Here is a 21,301-nt window from a genome sequence, read left to right as displayed (position 1 = left end):
AGGGCCAAACAGGCAGGATATAACCCCACCCACTTTGCCAAAGCACAGCCCCCACACCACTAGAGAGATATCTTCAACCACCAACTTACCATCCTGAGACAAGGCAGAGTATAGCCTACAAAGATCTCCACCATGGCACAACCCAAGGGGGGGCGTCAACCCAGACAGGAAGATCACATCAGTGACTCAACCCACTCAAGTGACGCACCCTTCGGGACGGCATGGAAGAGCACCAGTAAGCCAGTGACTCAGCCCCTGTAATAGGGTTAGAGGCAGAGAATCCCAGCAGAGAAAGGGGAAACGGCAAGGCAGAGACAGCAAGGGAGGTTCGTTCCTCCAGAGCCTTTCCGTTCACCTTCACACTCCTGGGCCAGACTACACTCAATCATATGACCTACTGAAGAGATGAGTCTTCAGTAAAGACTTAACAGTCAAGACCGACTTAGCTAGTTTCATTTGCGCCACTGGCTCAGTACTATAGATTAATGGTTGAGATGGAGAAGTAAATCCAACACATTCATTATTAAGTTGTCCACAAACGGGAAATATAAGCTTGAAACCCTAGGCCTATATGTATTATCAATTTTTGTCCTGGGATCTGTGTCCCTTCCACAGGTTGACTTGTAGTAGGGTGTGGCCATAGAGATTTATTGTTTGGGTGTGGATAGGTGATGAAGGATGGAGGGCCAGACAACAGAAGCACTCTGTCTCTGTTGATACAGTGCAATGAAAAGAACAGATCAAATTTTAAATACTCTACTCTTTATGCATTCTGCCAATGTACTGTCTGTACTGTCTGTAGCCATGGGATAACATTTTAGGCATAGATATGTACACCCACATGATTATATTATTCTACCATTATCACAGAGTAGCATATGTTCTGCTGTAAAAAACATTGTCTGTTTCACCCAGCACTATATTTTGTAAGCTTGGTCATGATCATACAAAAATATTTTATCGTAATGTCTAATTAGTGTTAGTGTTGAGCTAACATAGGCTAATGCAATTAGCATGAGATTGTAAGAAAAATAAAAAAAATTCCCAGGACATAGACATAACTGATATTGGCAGAAAGCTTAAATTCTTGTTAATCTAACTGCACTGTCCAATTTACAGTAGCTATTACAGTGAAAGAATGCCATGCTATTGTTTGAGGAGAGTGCACAATTTTGAACATGAAAAGTTATTAATGAACAAATTAGGCACATTTGGGAAGTCTTGAAACAACAATTTGAAAAGAAATGCAATGGTTCATTTGATCAGTGAAAAACTTCACACACACTGCTGCCATCTAGTGACCAAAATCTAAATTGTGCCTGGGTTGGAATAATACATTATGGACTTTCTCTTGCATTTCAAAGAAATGGTACATATAAAATACAAAAAACGCATGTTTTTTCTTTGTGTTATCTTTTACCAGATCTAATGTGTTATATTCTCCTACATTCATTTCACATTTCCACAAACTTCAAAGTGTTTCCTTTCAAATATCAATATTTTCAAGTACAGTATCAAGAATATGCATATCCTTGCTTCAGGTCCTGAGCTACAGGCAGTTAGATTTGGGTATGTCATTTTAGGCGAAAATTGAAAAAAAGGGTTGGATCTTATTAAGAAGTTAAGAAAAATAAGTGTAAAGTAAAAAAAATTAAAAAATTAAATGAGCAAATAATTAAACAGCAGCATTAAAATCACTATAGCAATATGTACAAGTGGGTAGTTAAAGTGACCATGCGAAGATAATAAACAGAGTAGCTGCAGTGTAAAAGAGAGGTCTGGGTAGCCATTTGATTAGCTTTTCAGGAGTGATGATTTGCAGGTAGAAGCTGTTAAGATGCCGTTTGGACCTAGAATTGGCACTCTGGTACCGCTTGCCGTGCTATAGCAGAGAGAACAGTCTTAAACTAGGGTGGCTGGAGTCTGACAATTTTTAGGGCCTTCCTCTGAAACCGCCTGGCATAGAGGTCCTGGATGACAGGAAGCTTGGTGATGTACTGGGCCGCATGCACTACCCTCTGTAGTGCCTCGCGGTCGGAGGAGCAGTTGCAGTTGCCATACCAGGCAGTGATGCAAACAGTTAGGATGCTCTCGATGGTGCAGCTGTAGAAACTTTTGAGGATCTGAGGACCCATGCCGAATCTTTTCAGACTTCTTAGGAGGAATAGGTTTTGTTGTGCCCTCTTCACGACTGTCTTAGTGTGATTGGACCATGATAGTTTGTTGGTGATGTGGACACCAAGGAACTTGAAGCTCTCAACCTGCTCCACTACAGCTCCGTCAATGAGAATGGGGGCATGCTCGGTCCTCCTTTTCCAGGAGTCCACAATCATCTCCTTTGTCCTTTGTCTTGATCACGTTTAGGGCGAGGTTGTTGTCCTGGCACCACACGGCCAGGTCTCTGACCTCCCTATAGGCTGTCTCATCATTGTTGGTGATCCGACACTGTTGTGTCATTGGCAAACTTGATGATGGTGTTGGTGTTGTGCCTGGCCATGCAGTCATGAGTGAACAGGGAATACAGGAGGGGACTGAGCACGCACCCCTGAGGGGCCCCCGTGTTGAGGATCAGCGTGGCGGATGTGTTGTTACCTACCCTTATGACCTGGTGCGGCCCGTCAGGAAGTCCAGGATCCAGTTGCAGAGGGAGATGTTTAGTCCCAGGGTCCTTAGCTTAGTGATGAGCTTTGAGGGTACTATGGTGTTGAACGCTGAGCTGTAGTCAATGAATAGCATTCTCACATAGGTGTTTATTTCGTCGAGATGGGAAAGGGCAGTGTGGAGTGCAATTGAGATTGCATCATGTGTGGATCTGTTGGGGCAGTATGCAAATTGGAATGGGTCTAGGGTTTCTGGGATAATGGGGTTGATGTGAGCCACGACCAGCCTTTCAAATCACTTCATGGCTACAGACATGAGTGCTATGGGTCAGTAGTCATTTAGGCAGGTTACCTTAGTGTTCTTAGAAGGCGTGACAGCACATCTTCCTCTTCTTCCTCCTCAGGAGGTTGAATGGGCCCTCAAGTCCTCAAAAAGTAATACAGCTGTACCATTGAGAGCATCATGACTGGCTGCATCACTGTTTGGTATGGCAACTGCACCGCCCTCGATCGCAGAGATTTCTCATGAAAGTTTGCCATTTCCTGTTTTACTTCTGGAGGGAATTCCGTTAACAATTATGATTACCTTCGTGCAAAGGAAGGAAGCAAAGTCTTCTCCCTCGCAAATGGAAACTCTCCACCAAAGCCCTCCCTTTCGCTAAGTGTTTATCATGACAAAAAAGCAAAAGAAAATTATATAGCCAAGTTTGACTTTGTGGCTGTGGAATCCAGTGGAAACCATTTATTGTCCGCACACAGGCTTGAAAATCCCTGCACCAGTTTGTTTACGCACCGCCTTTGCCCCAATTCTGATTCATCCAAATAATCAATTGTGAAAACCCAAAACCAGGAACTACTGCAGCTTGTAATCACATTATTCTATGTGAGCCTTGACAGATTCTCGCCATTGAATCTATTCACGAAAATCTGCCTGTGAGATTTTACTGAAAGCTAACAATCACTACACGGACAATCTGCATTACTGCATTATTCTTTTTTATTTCTGCACTGACTCTATGCACTCTCACATCGATAAACAAGCACACACACACACACACACACACACACACACACACACACACACACACACACACACACACACACACACACACACACACACACACACACACACACACATGCCCATACACTCACACACAATCATTATACACGCTGCTGCTACTCTGCTTATCAGACACAAGCAAAGAATGTGCACGTTTGATAGGAATGAACATGCAGTAACCCCAAGGAGAAAACGTATGAAGCATGAACTATGTAAAGTGACCTCTGCCTGTCTTCTCCCCTCCAAAAAGATGACAGACCACACAATCTAGTGTGCCATGATTGTGTCGTAGCTAAATTCCCAAATCTGGCCCTCCAACCGGGATGATCATCTTTCATCCCCTCACCTCTCCACTGCAACTATTTGTAGGTGGTTGCTACAAATAAGACATTGATGGTCGCCTCGCTTCGCGTTCCTAGGAGACTATGCAGTATTTTGTTTTTTTATGTGTTATTTCTTACATTGTTACCTCAGGAAATCTGAAGTGTTATTACATACAGCCGGGAGGAACTATTGGATATAAGAGCAACGTCAACTCACCAACATTACGACCAGGAATATGACATTCCCGAAGCGGGTGCTCTGTCTGGTCCACCACCCAGGACAATGGATCGGATCCCAGCTGGCGACCCAAAACAATGGCACTGCAGAAGGGGCAGACGGAGCGGTCTTCTTGTCAGGCTCCGTAGATGGGCACATCGCACACCGCTCCCGAAGATACTATTCGCCAATGTCCAGATTGTAACGTTCTTTGTTTCACGGAAACATGGCTCACTCAGGATACGTCATCAGAGTCAGTACAGCCACCAGGTTTCTTCACGCATCGCGCTGACAGAAACAAACATCAATCTGGTAAGAAGAAGTGCGGGGGTGTATGCCTTATGATTAACGAGACGTGGTGTGATCATAACATCATACAGGAAGTCATTTTGTTCACCTGACCTAGAATTCCACGACGCATACAAAGCCCTCCCCCACCCTCCTTTTGGAAAAACTGACCACGACTCCATTTCGTTGCTCCCAGCCTATAGACAGAAACTAAAACAGGAAATGCCTGTGCTCAGGTCTGTTCAACACTGGTCCGACCAATCGGATTCCACACTTCAAGATTGCTTCGATCACGTGGACTGGGATATGTTCCGCATAGCGTCGGACAATAACATCGATGAATACGCTGATTCGGTGAGCGAGTTTATTAGCAAGTGCATCGGTGATGTTGTACCCACAGCGTCTATTAAAACCTTTCCCAACCAGAAACAGTGGATTGATGGCAGCATTCATGCAAAACTGAAAGCGCGAACCACTGCATTTAATCAGGGCAAGGCGACCGGAGACATGACAGAATACAAACAGTGTAGCTATTCCCTCCACAAGGCAATCAAACAAGCTAAGCGTCAGTATAGAGACAAAGTAGAGATGCAATTCAACGGCTCAGACACGAGAGGTATGTGGCAGGGTCTACTGTCAGTCACGGACTACAAAAAGAAAACCAGCCCTGTCGCGGACCACGATGTCTTGCTCCCAGACAAACTGAACAACTTCTTTGCTCGCTTTGGGGACAATACAGTGCCACTGACAAGGACCGTTACCAAAACCTGTGGGCGCTCCTTCACAGCAGCCAACGTGAGTAAAACATTTAAACGTGTTAACCCTCGCAAGGCTGCAGGCCCAGACGGCATCCCTAGCCGCATCCTCAGAGCATGCGCAGACCAGCTGGCTGGTGTGTTTATGGGCATATTCAATCAATCCTTATCCCAGTCTGCTGTTCCCACATGCTTCAAGAGGGCCACCATTGTTCCTGTTCCCAAGAAAGATAAGGTAACTGAGCTAAATGACTATCGCCCGTAGCACTCACTTCCGTCATCATGAAGTGCTTTGAGAGACTAGTCAAGGACCACATCACCTCCACCCTACCTGACACCCTAGACCCACTCCAATTTGCTTACCGCCCCAAGAGGTCCACAAACGACGCAATCGCAATCCCACTGCACACTGCCCTAACCCATCTGGACAAGAGGAATACCTATGTAAGAATGCTGTTCATCGACTTCAGCTCAGCATTTAACACCATCCAAACTCGTCATTAAGCTCGAGACCCTGGGTCTCGACCCCGCCCTGTGCAACTGGGTCCTGGACTTCCTGACGGGCCGCTCCCAGGTGGTGAAGTTAGGAAACAACATCTCCACCCCGCTGATCCTCAAAACAATACCCACAAGGATGCATTCTCAGCCCTCTCCTGTACTCCCTGTTCACCCATGACTGAGTGGCCATGCACGCCTCCAACTCAATCATCAAGTTTGCCGACAACACTACAGTGGTAGGCTTGATTACCAACAACAACGAGACGGCCTACAGGGAGGAGGTGAGGGCCCTCGGAGTGTGGTGTCAGGAAAACAACCTCACACTCAATGTCAACAAAACAAAGGAGATGATTGTGGACTTCAGGAAACAGCAGAGGGAGCAGCCCCCCATCCACTTCGCTGACCCTCAACACTGGGGCCCCACAAGGGTGCGTGCTCAGCCCTCTCCTGTACTCTCTGTTCACTCACAACTGCGTGGTCATGCATGCCTCCAACTCAATCATCAAGTTTGCAGACGACACAACAGTAGTGGGCTTGATTACCAACAACAATGAGACAGCCTACAGGGAGGAGTTGAGGGCACTCGGAGTGTGGTGTCAGGAAAACAACCTCTCCCTCAACTTCAATAAAACAAAGGAGATGATCGTGGACTTCAGGAAACAGCAGAGGGCGCACCTCCACATCCACATCGAAGGGACAGTAGTGGAGAAGGTGGGAAGTTCCTCTGCATACACATCACAGACAAACTGAAATGGTCCACCCACACAGACAGCCGTTCGGCCATCGCTCATCCAAATATTTGTATGTACATATTCTCATTCATTCCTATACACTTGTGTGTATAAGATAGTTGTTGTGAAATTGTTAGATTACTTGTTAGATATTACTGCATGGTCGGAACTAGAAGCACAAGCATTTCGCTACACTAGCATTAACATCTGCTAACAATGTGTACGTGACAAATAAAATTGGATTTTATTTAATTTAATTTGAATGTGTTCTCTTCTCAGTCAAATCACCTGGTAGAATAAGAGTTCAATAAACCAATGGTGTACACCCACCTCTCAGTTTGGATTGCAAGATTTCCCAAGATTTAAACATCCCAAGGAGCACTGTGCAAGCGATAATATTGAAATGGAAGGAGTATCAGACCACTGCAAATCTACCAAGACCTGGCCGTCCCTCTAAACTTTCAGCTCATACAAGGAGAAGACTAATCAGAGATGCAGCCAAGAGGCCCATGATCACTCTGGATGAACTGCAGAGATCTACAGCTGAGGTGGGAGACTCTGTCCATAGGACAACAATCAGTATATTGCACAAATCTGGCCTTTATGGAAGAGTGGCAAGAAGAAAGCCATTTCTTAAAGATATCCATAAAAAGTGTAGTTTAAAGTTTGCCACAAGCCACCTGGGAGACACACCAAACATGTGGAAGAAGGTGCTCTGGTCAGATGAAACCAAAATTGAACTTTTTGGCAACAATGCAAAACGTTATGTTTGGCGTAAAAGCAACACAGCTGAACACACCATCTCCACTGTCAAACATGGTGGTGGCAGCATCATGGTTTGGGCCTGCTTTTCTTCAGCAGGGACAGGGAAGATGGTTAAAATTGATGGGAAGATGGATGGAGCCAAATACAGGATCATTCTGGAAGAAAACCTGATGGAGTCTGCAAAAGACCTGAGACTGGGACGGAGATTTGTCTTCCAACAAGACAATGATCCAAAACATAAAGCAAAATCTACAATGGAATGGTTCAAAAATTAACATATCCAGGTGTTAGAATGGCCAAGTCAAAGTCCAGACCTGAATCCAATCGAGAATCTGTGGAAAGAACTGAAAACTGCTGTTCACAAATGCTCTCCATCCAACCTCACTGAGCTCGAGCTGTTTTGAAAGGAGGAATGGGAAAAAATGTCAGTCTCTCGATGTGCAAAACTGATAGAGACATACCCCAAGCGACTTACAGCTGTAATCGCAGCAAAAGGTGGCGCTACAAAGTATTAACTTAAGGGGGCTGGATAATTTTGCACGCCCAATTTTTCAGTTTTTGATTTGTTAAAAAAGTTTGAAATATCCAATAAATGTCGTTCCACTTCATGATTGTCTCCCACTTGTTGTTGATTCTTCACAAAAAAATACAGTTTTATATATTTATGTTTGAAGCCTGAAATGTGGCAAAAGGTCGCAAAGTTCAAGGGGGCCGAATACTTTCGCAAGGCACTGTACCCACACCCCCTTTGGCCTTATTTCTTAAGTATTCCATACATTTTGGGGAAAATGGAAAGTAGCACCAGGCTTCTGATATGTCTGTTGGGAGGGTGTGATTATAGTGTAGGTGGAGAGTAATTTCATTTGATTTCCTTTTTTACAGACACAAAATTACATTTAAAAAAGCAGTATGAGAATGTTTACAAATGTATGCTTATTCCTTGGTTTATGGAATGCACCAGCAGTGTTCTGTATATGTGGATGGTGTTGGATATACTTACTTGGTTCTGAAGTCGTCTGCAGCGAGCTTTGCATTGTCAGTTTTTCACAATTCCTGACATTTAATCCTAGTAAAAATTCCCTGTCTTAGGTCAGTTAGGAACACCACTTTATTTTAAGAATGTGAAATGTCAGAAAAATAGTTGAGAGAATAATTTATTTCAGCTTCTATTTCTTTCATCACATTCCCAGCGAGTCAGAGGTTTACATCCACTCAATTAGTATTTGGTAGCATTGCCTTTAAATTGTTTACCCTGGGTCAAACATTTCGGGTAGCCTTCCACAAGTTTCCCACAATAAGTTGGGTGAATTCTGGCCCATTCCTCCTGACAGAGCAGGTGTAACTGAGTCAGGTTTGTAGGCCTCCTTGCTCGCAAACACACTTTATCAGTTCTGCCCGCACATTTTCTGTAGAATTGAGGTCAGGGCTTTGTGATGGCCACTCCAATACCTTGACTTTGTTGTCCTTAAGACATTTTGCTACAACTTTGGAAGTATGCTTGGGGTCAAGCACGGCCACCCCCGTGCTTGGCGGTTGGGATGATGTTCTTCGGCTTGCAAGCCTCCCCCTTTTCCCTCCAAATGTAACGATAGTCATAATGGCCTAACAGTTCTATTTTTCTTTCATCAGACCAGAGGACATTTCTCCAAAAAGTACAATCTTTGTCCCCATGTGCAGTTGCAAACCTTTGTCTGGATTTTTTTGGCTGTTTTGCAGCAGTGGCTTCTTCCTTGCTGAGCGGCCTTTCAGGTCATGCCGATATAGGACTCGTTTTACTGTGGATATAGATACTTTTGTACCTGTTTCCTACAGCATCTTCACAAGGTCATTTGCTGTTGTTCTGGAATTGATTTGCACTTTTCACACCAAAGTACGTTCATCTCTAGGAGACAGAACGCGTCTCCTTCCTGAGCGGTATGACGGCTGCGTGGTCCCATGGTGTTTATACTTGGAAACTGTTCCCAAGGATGAACCAGACTTGTGGAGGTATAGAATTGTTTTTCTGAGGTCTTGGCTGATTTCTTTTGATTTTCCCATGATGTCAAGCAAAGAGGCACTGAGTTTGAAGGTAGGCCTTGAAATACATCCACAGGTACAACTCCAATTGACTCAAATGTTGTCAATTAGCCTATCAGAAGCTTCTAAAGCCATGACATAATTGGAATTTTCCAAGCTTTTTAAAGGCACAGTCAACTTAGTGTATGTAAACTTCTGACCCTCTGGAATTGTGATGCAATGAATTATACGTGAAATAATCTGTCTGTAAATAATTGTTGGAAAAATGACTTGTGTCATGCACAACGTAGATGTCCTAACCGACTTGCCAAAACTATAGTTTGTTAACAAGAAATTTGTGGAGTGGTTGAAAAACAAGTTTTAATGACTCCAACCTAAGTGTATGTAAACTTCCGACCTTAACTGTAGATACCTCCGTTTACACAAGTGGCAGCCTGGATCTGAGAGGTAGAGGATGGAAAACATTTCAGGATGGGGCATGCTTGGAATTTCACACTAATGCAGTTCGCACAACTGTCATAACACACTGCAATCATTGAGTTCTGAATTTCAGTTGCTCTGTAAATTATAGCTCATTGAAGCATTACAGGGAACCTGTTTTCTTTGTGAACATTGTAAAGCATGACACAAAGGAACAAATTGCACCTTCCGCAATCGCCTAGGGGCTCTTATGAGACAGGAAGGATAGGCTTCAATGATCTGCTATATTTTTTAATGCTTCAGCTGCTGTCTTTGCATCTATCTTTTGTGCAACATCTTGGTTGAATCAATTATAACAAATGTATATAATTTTTCATTGTCCAATATTCATATTCATGTCACTATTAGTAACTTGTTGGAAAAACAATCTGATAGCATGTGTACACCATGTACCTGTACTCTCTAACAAAGCATAACATTGTCACAATGCAGACATTACCATGTTTTGATATGCTGTGACGTCATCATTGAGTGCTCTTGCCATCTAGGACACATGTCACGTACCTTGTCCTGCAGGTTGGCGATGGTGGCGTAGAAGCCAGAGTAGTCACGAGCGCTGGGGGACGCCTTGCGCTCCAGGAACTGACTGATCTTCAGCTCCAGCTCGCCGTTGGCCACCTCCAGCGAGCGCACCTTCTCCAAGTAGGTGGACAGGCGGTCGTTCAGGTTCTGCATTGTGGCCTTCTCCTTGGCCGACACACGGAGGTCGGCTCCACTGCCGCCACCACCACCCCCTCCCATGCCGAAACCATAACCGCCACCACCACCCCCTCCCATGCCGAAACCATATCCGCCACCACCACCTCCCCCTCCCATGCCGAAACCATAACCGCCACCACCACCCCCTCCCATGCCGAAACCATAACCACCACCACCACCCCCTCCCATGCCGAAACCATAACCGCCACCACCACCCCCCCCATGCCGAAACCATAACCGCCACCACCACCCCTCCCATGCCTAAACCATAACCGCCACCACCACCCCCCCCATGCCGAAACCATAACCGCCACCAACACCCCTCCCATGCCTAAACCATAACCGCCACCACCACCCCCTCCCATTCCGAAACCATAACCGCCACCACCACCTCCTCCTCCCATGCCGAAACCATATCCGCCACCACCACCTCCCCCTCCCATGCCGAAACCATAACCGCCACCACCACCCCCTCCCATGCCGAAACCATAACCGCCACCACCACCCCCTTCCATGCCAAAACCATAACCGCCACCACCACCCCCTCCCATGCCGAAACCATAACCGCCACCACCACCCCCTTCCATGCCGAAACCATAACCGCCACCACCACCCCCTCCCATGCCGAAACCATAACCTCCACCACCACCCCCACCACCCCCTCCCAAAAGTAATAATCTAGGTCCTGGATGTCAGGAAGCTTTGCCACAGTGATGTACTGGGCTGTACGCACTACCCTCTGTAGCGTCTTACCGTCAGATCCCGATCAGTTGCCATACCAGGCGATGATGCAACCGGTCGTCACCGCTTGTCCTTTTCCTTAAGTCGTCCTTAACAGTCCATTGTTGCTTCATCGTGTTTGTGATTTTATTCATAGACGCAGGTACCATTATATTACTTTTTTTTCTCAACTTTAAGCATTTTCTATCCACTGTAGGAGTCTGCAGGTCTGACAAAAAAAAATCCTTGGCAAGGAACTTGGCATTTGCATGTTTCCGTATCACCACTGCATTTCTTGCAGATTTTTTAAATCAGACTCCAGATGTTGCCATTTGAGTCCCATATTTTGCATGTGGGAAAGTTGATTTGCGTTTGATTAAAGCCAAAGAACATTGCAGCATCTCCTGTTAATGATTTGCAGTAGAATGGATTATTGTGACATTGGTGTGACAGAGATGTTGCACTATGTATAGCTATTGCCTTTTACTCAACATGGTCTAACTAGAATTTGCAACAAAAAGTAACATTTAACCTTTGTAGGTAAACTGTCACCATAGCTGACACATTATTAACATGTAAGTTGCAGTGACATCCCACTCGGCACACCACGTAAGTTCAACATGGACAATTGGATGATATTTGGTTGAGATGTTGCTCAATGAGATTTTAACCTATATTCACCCATTCAAAAAGACAAACAAAAGTTTGTTGAATTCCCAATGTGTTATCACTATGCTTTCAACCATCCAAAAACAATGGAAAAACATTGTCTGATTTTTGTTTAGTTGTCACCTAAATGTGTTATATCTGCACTTTCAACCATTTGGCACAAAGTTCAAATGGAAAACAATGACAGAAATGGTGTGTATTTGTACAACTCAATGTGTTGACACTGTGCTTCGTCTAATAGCACAACCAAATGAGCTGAATTGCAATTGAGAATGCATTAAAAGTGCAAGCAGGGGCAGACAAGGACCAGAAATGTGGTGCTGGCATTTCTTTTTTAAATCTAAGTTCTTGCAATTCTACATAGTTTATCATGACATCTATTTTTGGGTATGATAATAACTCTGATAAAAAAATCTAGTCTAGAGTAAATGGCACAGCCATATCCCACTCTTATCCATTCCCCACTTTCGTTCGTACCCACGTTACTCTCGGGCCGACTCTTTTGTCTGTATATATCCATGATGTCGCTCTTGCTGCGGGTGATTCCCTGATCCACCTCTACGCAGACGACACCATTCTGTATACAGCTGGCCCTTCTTTGGACACTGTGCTAACGTACCTCCAAACAAGCTTCAACGCCATACAACACTCCTTCCGTGGCCTCCAACTGCTTTTAAACGCTAGTAAAACTGCATGCTTTTCAGCCGATTGCTGCCCGCACCCTCCCGCCCGACTAGCATCACTACTCTGGACAGTTATGACTTAGAATATGTGGACAACTACAAATACCTAGGTGTCTGGTTAGACTGTAAACTCTCCTTCCAGACTCACATTAACCATCTCCAATCCAAAATTAAATCTAGAACCGGCTTCCTATTTCGCAACAAAGCCTCCTTCCCTCATGCAGCCAAACATACCCTCGTAAAACGGACTATCCTACGATCCTTGACTTCGGCGATGTCATTTACAAAATAGCCTCCAACACTCTACTCAGCAAACTGGATGTAGTCTATCACAGTGCCATCCGTTTTGTCACCAAAGCCCCATATACTACCCACCACTGCAACCTGTATGCTCTCGTTGGCTGGCCCTCACTACATATTCGTCGCAAAACCCACTGACTCCAGGTCATCTATAAGTTCTTGCTAGGTAAAGCCCCACATTATCTCAGCTCACTGGTCACCATAGCAACACACCCGTAGCACGCGCTCCAGCAGGTATATTTCACTGGTCACCCCCAAAGCCAACACTTCCTTTGGCCGCCTTTCCTTCCAGGTCTCTGCTGCCAATGACCAAATTGCAAATATCACTGAAGCTGGAGTCTTATATCTCCCTCTCCAACTTTAAGCATCAGCTGTCAGAGCAGCTTACCGATCAATGTACCTGTACACAGCCAATCTGTAAATAGCACAACCAACTACCTCATCCCCATATTGTTACTTATCCTCTTGCTATTTTGCACCCCAGTATCTCTACTTGCACATCATCATGTGCACATCTATCACTCCAGTGTTAATGCTAAATTGTCATTATTTCGCCTCTATGGCCTATTTATTGCCTTACCTCCCTACTCTTTAACATTTGCACACACTGTACATAGATTTTTCTATTGTGTTATTGACTGTATGTTTGTTTATGTGTAACTCTGTGTTGTTGTTTTTGTCGCACTGCTTTGCTTTATCTTGGCCAGGTCACAGTTGTAAATGAGAACTTGTTCTCAACTGGCCTACCTGGTTAAATAAAGGTGAAATACATTTGCTTTAATTAACTCTCAAACACAGAGGTGTAAAATTGGAGTGCTTTTTGCCTCTGGTCGCAAAGTTGAAGTTCGCATTAGTCAAACATTTCTATCACTGAAACATCTCCAAAACTTTCCTGGTTTGTCATGCATACATGTACTGTAACTCTCAACTATATATAATAAATAATAGGTGCTATGACATGGCAGTGTGCAATGTACTCTCATGATAAGACCTGCACTCTGCAGGCTTTTACAACCTCTCATAAACCGGCATCTGGGTGCTGGCTGGGGATCTGGGTTTGTGGGAGGTTGAAAGGGAAGAGGTTCATGTTGTCCATAATAAACCTTTTCTTTTATACACTCCCTTGTCTTCACCATTAGCCTTTGCAACCTCAAAAATAAAATGTTCTGCCTGTATGTTGTTTGTAATGAATGTTATTGATAACGAATATAATGACAGAAACCTGTATCTGGGTTGGTCCTTTCCATTAACACGTCTCCTCCAGTAGGAGCGATAAAGTCCTTGACCACTGTTAATCTATCCACAAGCAAGCATACAAGGCCCTTCGTCAAATCAGATCATGACTCGATACTCCTAAATCCTGTCTACAAGATCAAACAGGAAGTACCCGTGACACGCTACATAGAGAAATGGTCCTCCAAATCCGAGGCTAAGCTACAAGACTGCTTTGCTAGCTCTGACTGGAATATGTTATGTTACTCAGCCGATATCTTCGACAAGCTAACCACCTCCGTCAACGGCTTCATTAGGAAATACATCAGCGACAGACTCTGCTTCCCCAATCAAAAGCCCTGGATTAACATAGAGTTTGGCGCAAAGCTAAAGGATAGGTTTAGTGCACACAGAGATATCACAGCCAACCCAGAGGCTATGGCTGAGGACACAAACAAGTACAAGAAATCCTGCTACGATCCAGACAGCCATCAAACAAGCAAAAGGACAATATAGGAACAAGCTAGAATCCTATTACACAGACTCCGACGCCCGCCACATGTGGCAGGGGCTATAGTCCATTACGGATTACAAAGGAAGGCCCAGCCATGATCTTTGCAAAAATTCCTCTCTACCAGAAGAACTCAATGTATTTAATGCATGCTTTGACAAAAACAACACCGAGCCAAGCATGAGGGCACCCTACAATTCAGAGGACTGGGTGATCTCGCTAATCAAGTAAACACTCTGTATTCCAGGGCACATTCTCAGAGCTTGGGCAGAACAGTCATTTACAACCTCTCCTTGTCTCAGTCCCTAATCCCCACATGTCTCAAGCTGACCACCATAATTCCTGTGCCCAACCAAGAACTCGAAGACTACCTGCCACAATAACTACCACCTTGTAGCACTCACATCTGTAATCATGAAGTGTTTTGAAAGGCTGGTTATGGCACACATCAACACCATCATTCCAGACACCCTAGACCCACTCCAATTTGCATACCGCCTCAACAGATCCATAGACGACACAATCTCAATTGCACTCCACACTGCTCTCACCCACCAAGATAAGAGGAATACCTATGTGAGAATGCTTTTCATTGACTACAGCTCAACGTTCAACAATATCTCGTCACCAAGCTTGGGAACCTGGGACTGAACACCTCCCTCTGCATCTGGATCCTGGATTTTCTGAAGTGCCAACCCAAGGTGGTGAGGGTAGGCAACATAACCTCCACCATGCTGACCCTCAACACGGGCACCCCAAAATGTAATCATCCCCAGCTTTCCAATCGACTCTTTCATCCCCTCACCTCTCCCCATCAACTATTCCCAGATTGTTGCTATAAATAATAATGTGTTCTCTTCTCAGTCAATTTACCTAGTAGAATAAGGGTTAAATAGAACAATGGTGCACACCCACATCTCAGTTTGGATTGCAGGTTGTGCCTACTGTACAATCACCTACAAAGGGTGGCAGGTGAGCCAGCAACCGGGTTGCAAGATTGAATCCCGGGGCAGACTGGAAAAATCAGTCAGGAAGTGAGCTGGCAACCGGAGTGTTACTGGTATCAAATCTTATATGCCATTGCCTGCTGTTGTGCCCTTGAGCAAGGCACTTAATCCACCACAACAAAAGCTCCCCGGGCATCCAGTGTGGCAGCAGCACACACCTCTCCAAAAAATCTGTATGGATGTGTAGGTTGGGTAAAAAGCGGAAGTCAAATTTCGGTTTGGACCTTGTGTGCAATTGACCAATAAAGTTATCTAATCTTAATCTTAACTGAAAGCAGAATACCTTTATTATTATTCCCCCTACTAGAATGTACTTTACACTGACATTCAGCTAGTGGCATGAAGTGTTCAGTTTTAGTTTGATTTTAGTTTGATTATTTAATTAAATTGAGCATACAATAGCTTGTTTGTGTGTAAACTAAGGTATACCGCTTCATTTTAACCTCAACCTTTTATAATTCATAACTTATCTGGTTGTTTGGGATTGTCACACGGAGCAGAGCACAGCAGTGCAACATAGAGCCACTGTCAATCACCAGATTCACCCGAAACTCAACCCCTATCCATTGGCATCCCGTAACTGGTTCTTCCAGACACACAATGTAGAAAAAAAACAGAACCCCTTTGTCTGAACAAATATGTAATGAAGTGAAGAAGACATTCTATAGCAATATTCTCTAGACCACAATCTAGTGATGTTATGGTTTTTACAAGCAATGCTAAATCAGAAAGGTGCAGTCAGTCTGTTAGTCCGCATTGACATGTTCACACAAACAAGGAGCCAGGGCAAAGCAATCAGTTAAGATAACAGCAATTCATCGGAATGCATAAATCACTATATTGGTTGAAGACGGAAGACACATTTCAGTTGAACGCATTCAGTTGTGCAACTGACTAGGTATCCCCCTTTCCCTTTCCTTAGTATGTGGTCTGCATCTTGGTTTATGGGTGTGCACCACTGTGAGTAGAGCACTCTACTTTACAAGCCTTTGTATGAGCTTCTGAAGTTTCCCACAGTCATATCTGTCAACACTAACTCCAATGACTACGGACGTTGTGTAACAGTGGAGGATCCTCAGAGGAGGTAGGGGGAGACCATCCAACTCAGTGAATTTCAACAACAAAAATTCTGAAACATGAAAAAGTTATCCCTTTCAGACAAAACTACACTAAATGCTGTACCCGATTAAAATAAACGGATTCTGCAATGAAGGTCTACAGTACAGTAGTCTCAACAGCACGCTCTAGAATAGGACCATGGTGTGGACCAGGCCTGGGCAAAGGACGGCCCGGGGGGGCATATATGGCCAACGACCTGATTCAATACGGCCCACGGAATCATGCTCAGATCACATAAAGAATTTGCCAATAGTAAAGTTTTTAATCGTATTTGTTATTCAAATTAAAAGCTCATTGGGGTGGCGCAGCTTTGCCAACAGAGACTCTGGGTTCGTGCCCAGGCTCTGTCGTAACCGGCCGCGACCAGGAGGTCCATGGGGCGACGCACAATTGGCCTAGCGTCGTCCGGGTTAGGGAGGGTTTGGCCGGTAGGGAAATCCTTGTCTCATCGCGCACCAGCGACTCCTGTGGCAGGCCGGGCGCAGTGCGCGCTAACCAAGGTTGCCAGGTGCACGGTGTTTCCTCCGACACATTGGTGCGGCTGGCTTCCGGGTTGGATGGCGCTGTGTTAAGAAGCAGTGCGGCTTGGTTGGGTTGTGTATCGGAGGACGCATGACTTTCAACCTTCGTCTCTCCCGAGCCCGTACGGGAGTTGTAGCGATGAAACAAGATAGTAGCTACTAAAATTGGATACCGTGAAATTGGGGAGAAAAAGGGGTAAAATTCAAAAAATATATATATATTAAAAGCTCATTGAATACTCGCCTTTGTGTAATGATTTAACTCCCACTGCTTATGGGACATTTATTTTGAAGGCACATATAAATAACAACTGCACGAGGACAACAACTGACAGGCTGAACTGGCAGGCTTCTCCGTGGCTGACCTGAGTAAAACATTTAATTGTGTTAACCCTCGCAAGGCTGCTGGCCCAGACGGCATCCCTAGCATGCACAGACCAGCTGGCTGGTGTGTATACGGACATGTTCAATCACTCCCTATCTCAGACTGTTGTCCCCACATGCTTCAAGATGGCTACCATTGTTCCTGTACCCAAGAAGGCAAAGATTTAAAAAACTAAATTAATCCCACCCCGTAGCACTCACTTCTGTCATCAGGAAGTGCTTTGAGAAACTAGCCAAGGATCATATCACCTCCACCTTAACGGCTACCCTAGACCCACTTCAGTTTGCATACCGCCCCAACAGGTTCACAGACGATGCAATTGCCATCACACTGCACACTTCTCTATCCCATCTTGACAAAAGGAATACCTATGTAAGAATGCTGTTTATTGACTACAGCTCAGCATTCAACACCATAGTACCCTCCAAGCTCATCATCAAGATGGAGGACCTGGGTCTCAACCCCGCCCTGTGGTATTGGGTCCTGGACTTCCTGAAAGGCCACTCCCAGGTGGTGAAGTTAAGGAACAACATCACCACTTCGCTGACCCTCAACACTGGGGCCCCACAAGGGTGCGTGCTCAGCCCTCTCCTGTACTCCCTGTTCACTCATGAATGCGTGGCCATTCACGCCTCCAACTCAATCATCAAGTTTGCAGACGACACAACAGTAGTGGGCTTGATTACCAACAACGACGAGACAACCTACAGGGAGGAGGTGAGGGCACTCGCAGTGTGGTGTCAGGAAAACAACCTCTCACTCAACGTCAACAAAACAAAGGAGATGATCGTGTTCTTCAGGAAACAGCAGAGGGCGCTCCCCCACATCCACATCGAAGGGACAGCAGTGAAGGTGGAAAGATTTAAGTTCCTCGGCATACACATCACAGACAAACTGAAATGGTCCACCCACACAGACAGAGGGGTGAAAAAGGCACAACAGTGCCTCTTCAACCTCAGAAGGCTGAAGAAATTTGTCTTGTCACCCAAAACCCTGATAAACTTTTACAGATGCACAATCAAGAGCATCCTGTCGGGCTGTATCACAGCCTGATACGGAAACTGCACCGCCCTCAACCGCAAGGGTCTCCAGAGGGTCCCCGGTGCAAACTACCTGCCCTCCATGACACCTATAGCACCCAATGTCACAGGAAGGCCAAAAATAAAAAAAATCAACCACCCGAGCCACGACCTATTCACACCATTACCATCCAGAAGGCGAGGTCAGTACAGGTACATCAAAGCTGGGATCGAGAGACTGACAAACAGCTTCTATCTCAAGGCCATCAGACTGCTAAATAGCAATGACTAACTCAGAGAGGCTGCTGCCTACGTTGAGACCCAATCACTGGCCACTTCAATAAAAGGATCACAAGTCACTTTATACAATGCACTCTAAATAATGCCAATTTAATAATGTTTACATATCTTACATTACTCATATCACATGTATACTGTATTTTATACCATCTATTGCACCTTGCCTAAGCCGCTCAGGCATCGCTCATCCACATACTTACATTTACATATTCTCATCCACCCCTTTAGATTTGTGTGTATTACGTAGTTGTTGGGAAATTGTCAGATTACTTGTTGTATATTACTGCACTGTCGGAACTAGAAGCACAAGCATTTCACTACACTCGCATTAACATCTGCTAACCATGTGTATGTGACAAATAAAATGTGATTTGATTTGATTTAGTAGCTAGCTAGAAATTGCGAGAAAAAAAAAAGTTTTTCAAAGATTTCAAAGAAAAGGAAAGTAGACAGTGAATGTCGGGTGTTCCAGCAAGAGTGGACATCAAAATATTTCTTTATTGAGGTATCAGGGAAAGCTGTGTTCTTAGTGTGTCTTGAAAGACTACAACTTGTCCCGACACTTCAAGACGAAGCATGCAGAAAAATAGGAATATGTCTTCGGAGCAGAAGGCAAGAGAGTTTCTTTCTCAGTTGCAAAAGCAGCAAGGACTTTTCACAAAACTGCATTCAGCAAACGACGGAATTGCAAGAGCTAGCTATGTACTATCCCACAAAATGAATAAACAAAGCAAGCCTTTCGCTGAGGGCAAATTCATGAAATAATGTTTACTTGACTCTGCAGCACTACTTTGCCCCGACAAGAATGAGCTGTTTGAAAATGTTGCCCTGTCAAGACAAACAGTTACACGGAGTGTTGAGGACATCGCAGAAAATATGGATCAACAGTTGAAAGACAACAGTAAACGATTTCACCTATTTCTCCTTGACCCTGGATGAGAGCAGTGATGCATGTGACATGGTGCAGTTGTTGATATTCTTACGAGGCATAACCCCAGACTTTGAAATTACGGAGGGCCTTGTTTCAGTGCAGTCAATGAAGAGCACAACCACAGAGAAATATTTATTGGAGGAGGATAAGTGTGTGGCAAAGCTGGGACTGAGTTTTGAAAAGTTGCCAGTGTGACCACTGATGGGTGCCCAAACTTGACAGGAAAAAACATTGGCCTTTTGAAAAGAATATAAGATCAGGTAGCAGAGCTGAACCCAGATCAGAAAAAGATTTTCCTGCATTGCATTACTCATCAGGAGGTGCTCTGTAAATGTGTTTTGAAAATGAGCCATGTGGATACAGTCACTAAAGTTGTAAACTTCATAAAATAAAAATATTTAAACCACAGGCAGTTTGTCTCACTGTTGGAAGAGACAGTCGGGTCATGCAGATCTCCCCTATCACACAAACGTGAGATGGCTGAGTTTGGGGAAGGCGCCTAAAAGGGTGTAGGACCTGAAGTCGGAGATTGCTGAGTTTTAGCAAATGAAAGGAAAATATGTTGATTTCCCTCAACTGTTACGCGGTGTGGAACTGGGGAACACAAGAACAGACTCAGACGAGGAGACTGGGATGAAGTAACCAAGGTATTTATTGAAACACAGGGGGAAGATGGAGTGCAGGTCAGGGGAAGCTTGGGCAGGTTGCAGGAAACCAGTTGTAGAGGCTGAGGCTGGAGCGAGAGGGGTTGGGACAGGGTAAGCAGGTCCAAGGGAGTAGTAGAGTAGAGAATCCAGGACAGAGTAGCAGGATGATGAGACATTGGACTGGAGACAGGGACCAGAGTCAGAGCTGGCGGAACTGTAGCGGAGAACAAAACAGCATCATGCAAGGAAAACAGGCACAACAGGATCTAAATAGAAACAAACGGCTAGAACCGTAGACTGACTGAGCAGAGATTACGATCTATCAGCGTGGAAGTGGCAGGGCTGAGTATTTGTAGAGGTCTTGATTATGGAACAGGTTGCAGCTGGTGGGATTTGCTCTGACTCCAGCACACCTGTCTCCACCCACACAATCACACACACACACAGAGAGAGAGAGTACTGGGGGAGTGGCGGCAGGTCAAGGAGACACAGGATGAGAAGTAGAGGGCGTTGCAGGAGCAGATGTTACATCAACTGCAAGATAAAGAATGGTTGGCTAATTTTGCCTTCACCTGTGGACATCATGGCCCTCATGAATGAACTGAATTCCAAACTACAAGGGAAGGAAGGGTCTTTTTGCACATTAGATGTACAGCCTTGTCAAAGCCTTCAAGGGAAAATTATTCCTCCTGACCCGTCAAGTAGACGCCAACAATCTCACCCACCTTCCGACACTACTAGTCTGTTCCCTATCAGATGACCAGTGGGAGAAGTATACACCACTGCTGCCTGCTTTGAACGGTGAGTTTTCTTGTCTTTTTGAGGATTTCGAAGTGTTGGAAACA

Source organism: Oncorhynchus clarkii, chromosome 13 (genome assembly GCF_045791955.1).
Source record: "Oncorhynchus clarkii lewisi isolate Uvic-CL-2024 chromosome 13, UVic_Ocla_1.0, whole genome shotgun sequence".
In the NCBI taxonomy this organism is placed as follows: Eukaryota; Metazoa; Chordata; class Actinopteri; order Salmoniformes; family Salmonidae; genus Oncorhynchus; species Oncorhynchus clarkii.
Note: the sequence above shows the minus strand (reverse complement) of the source record.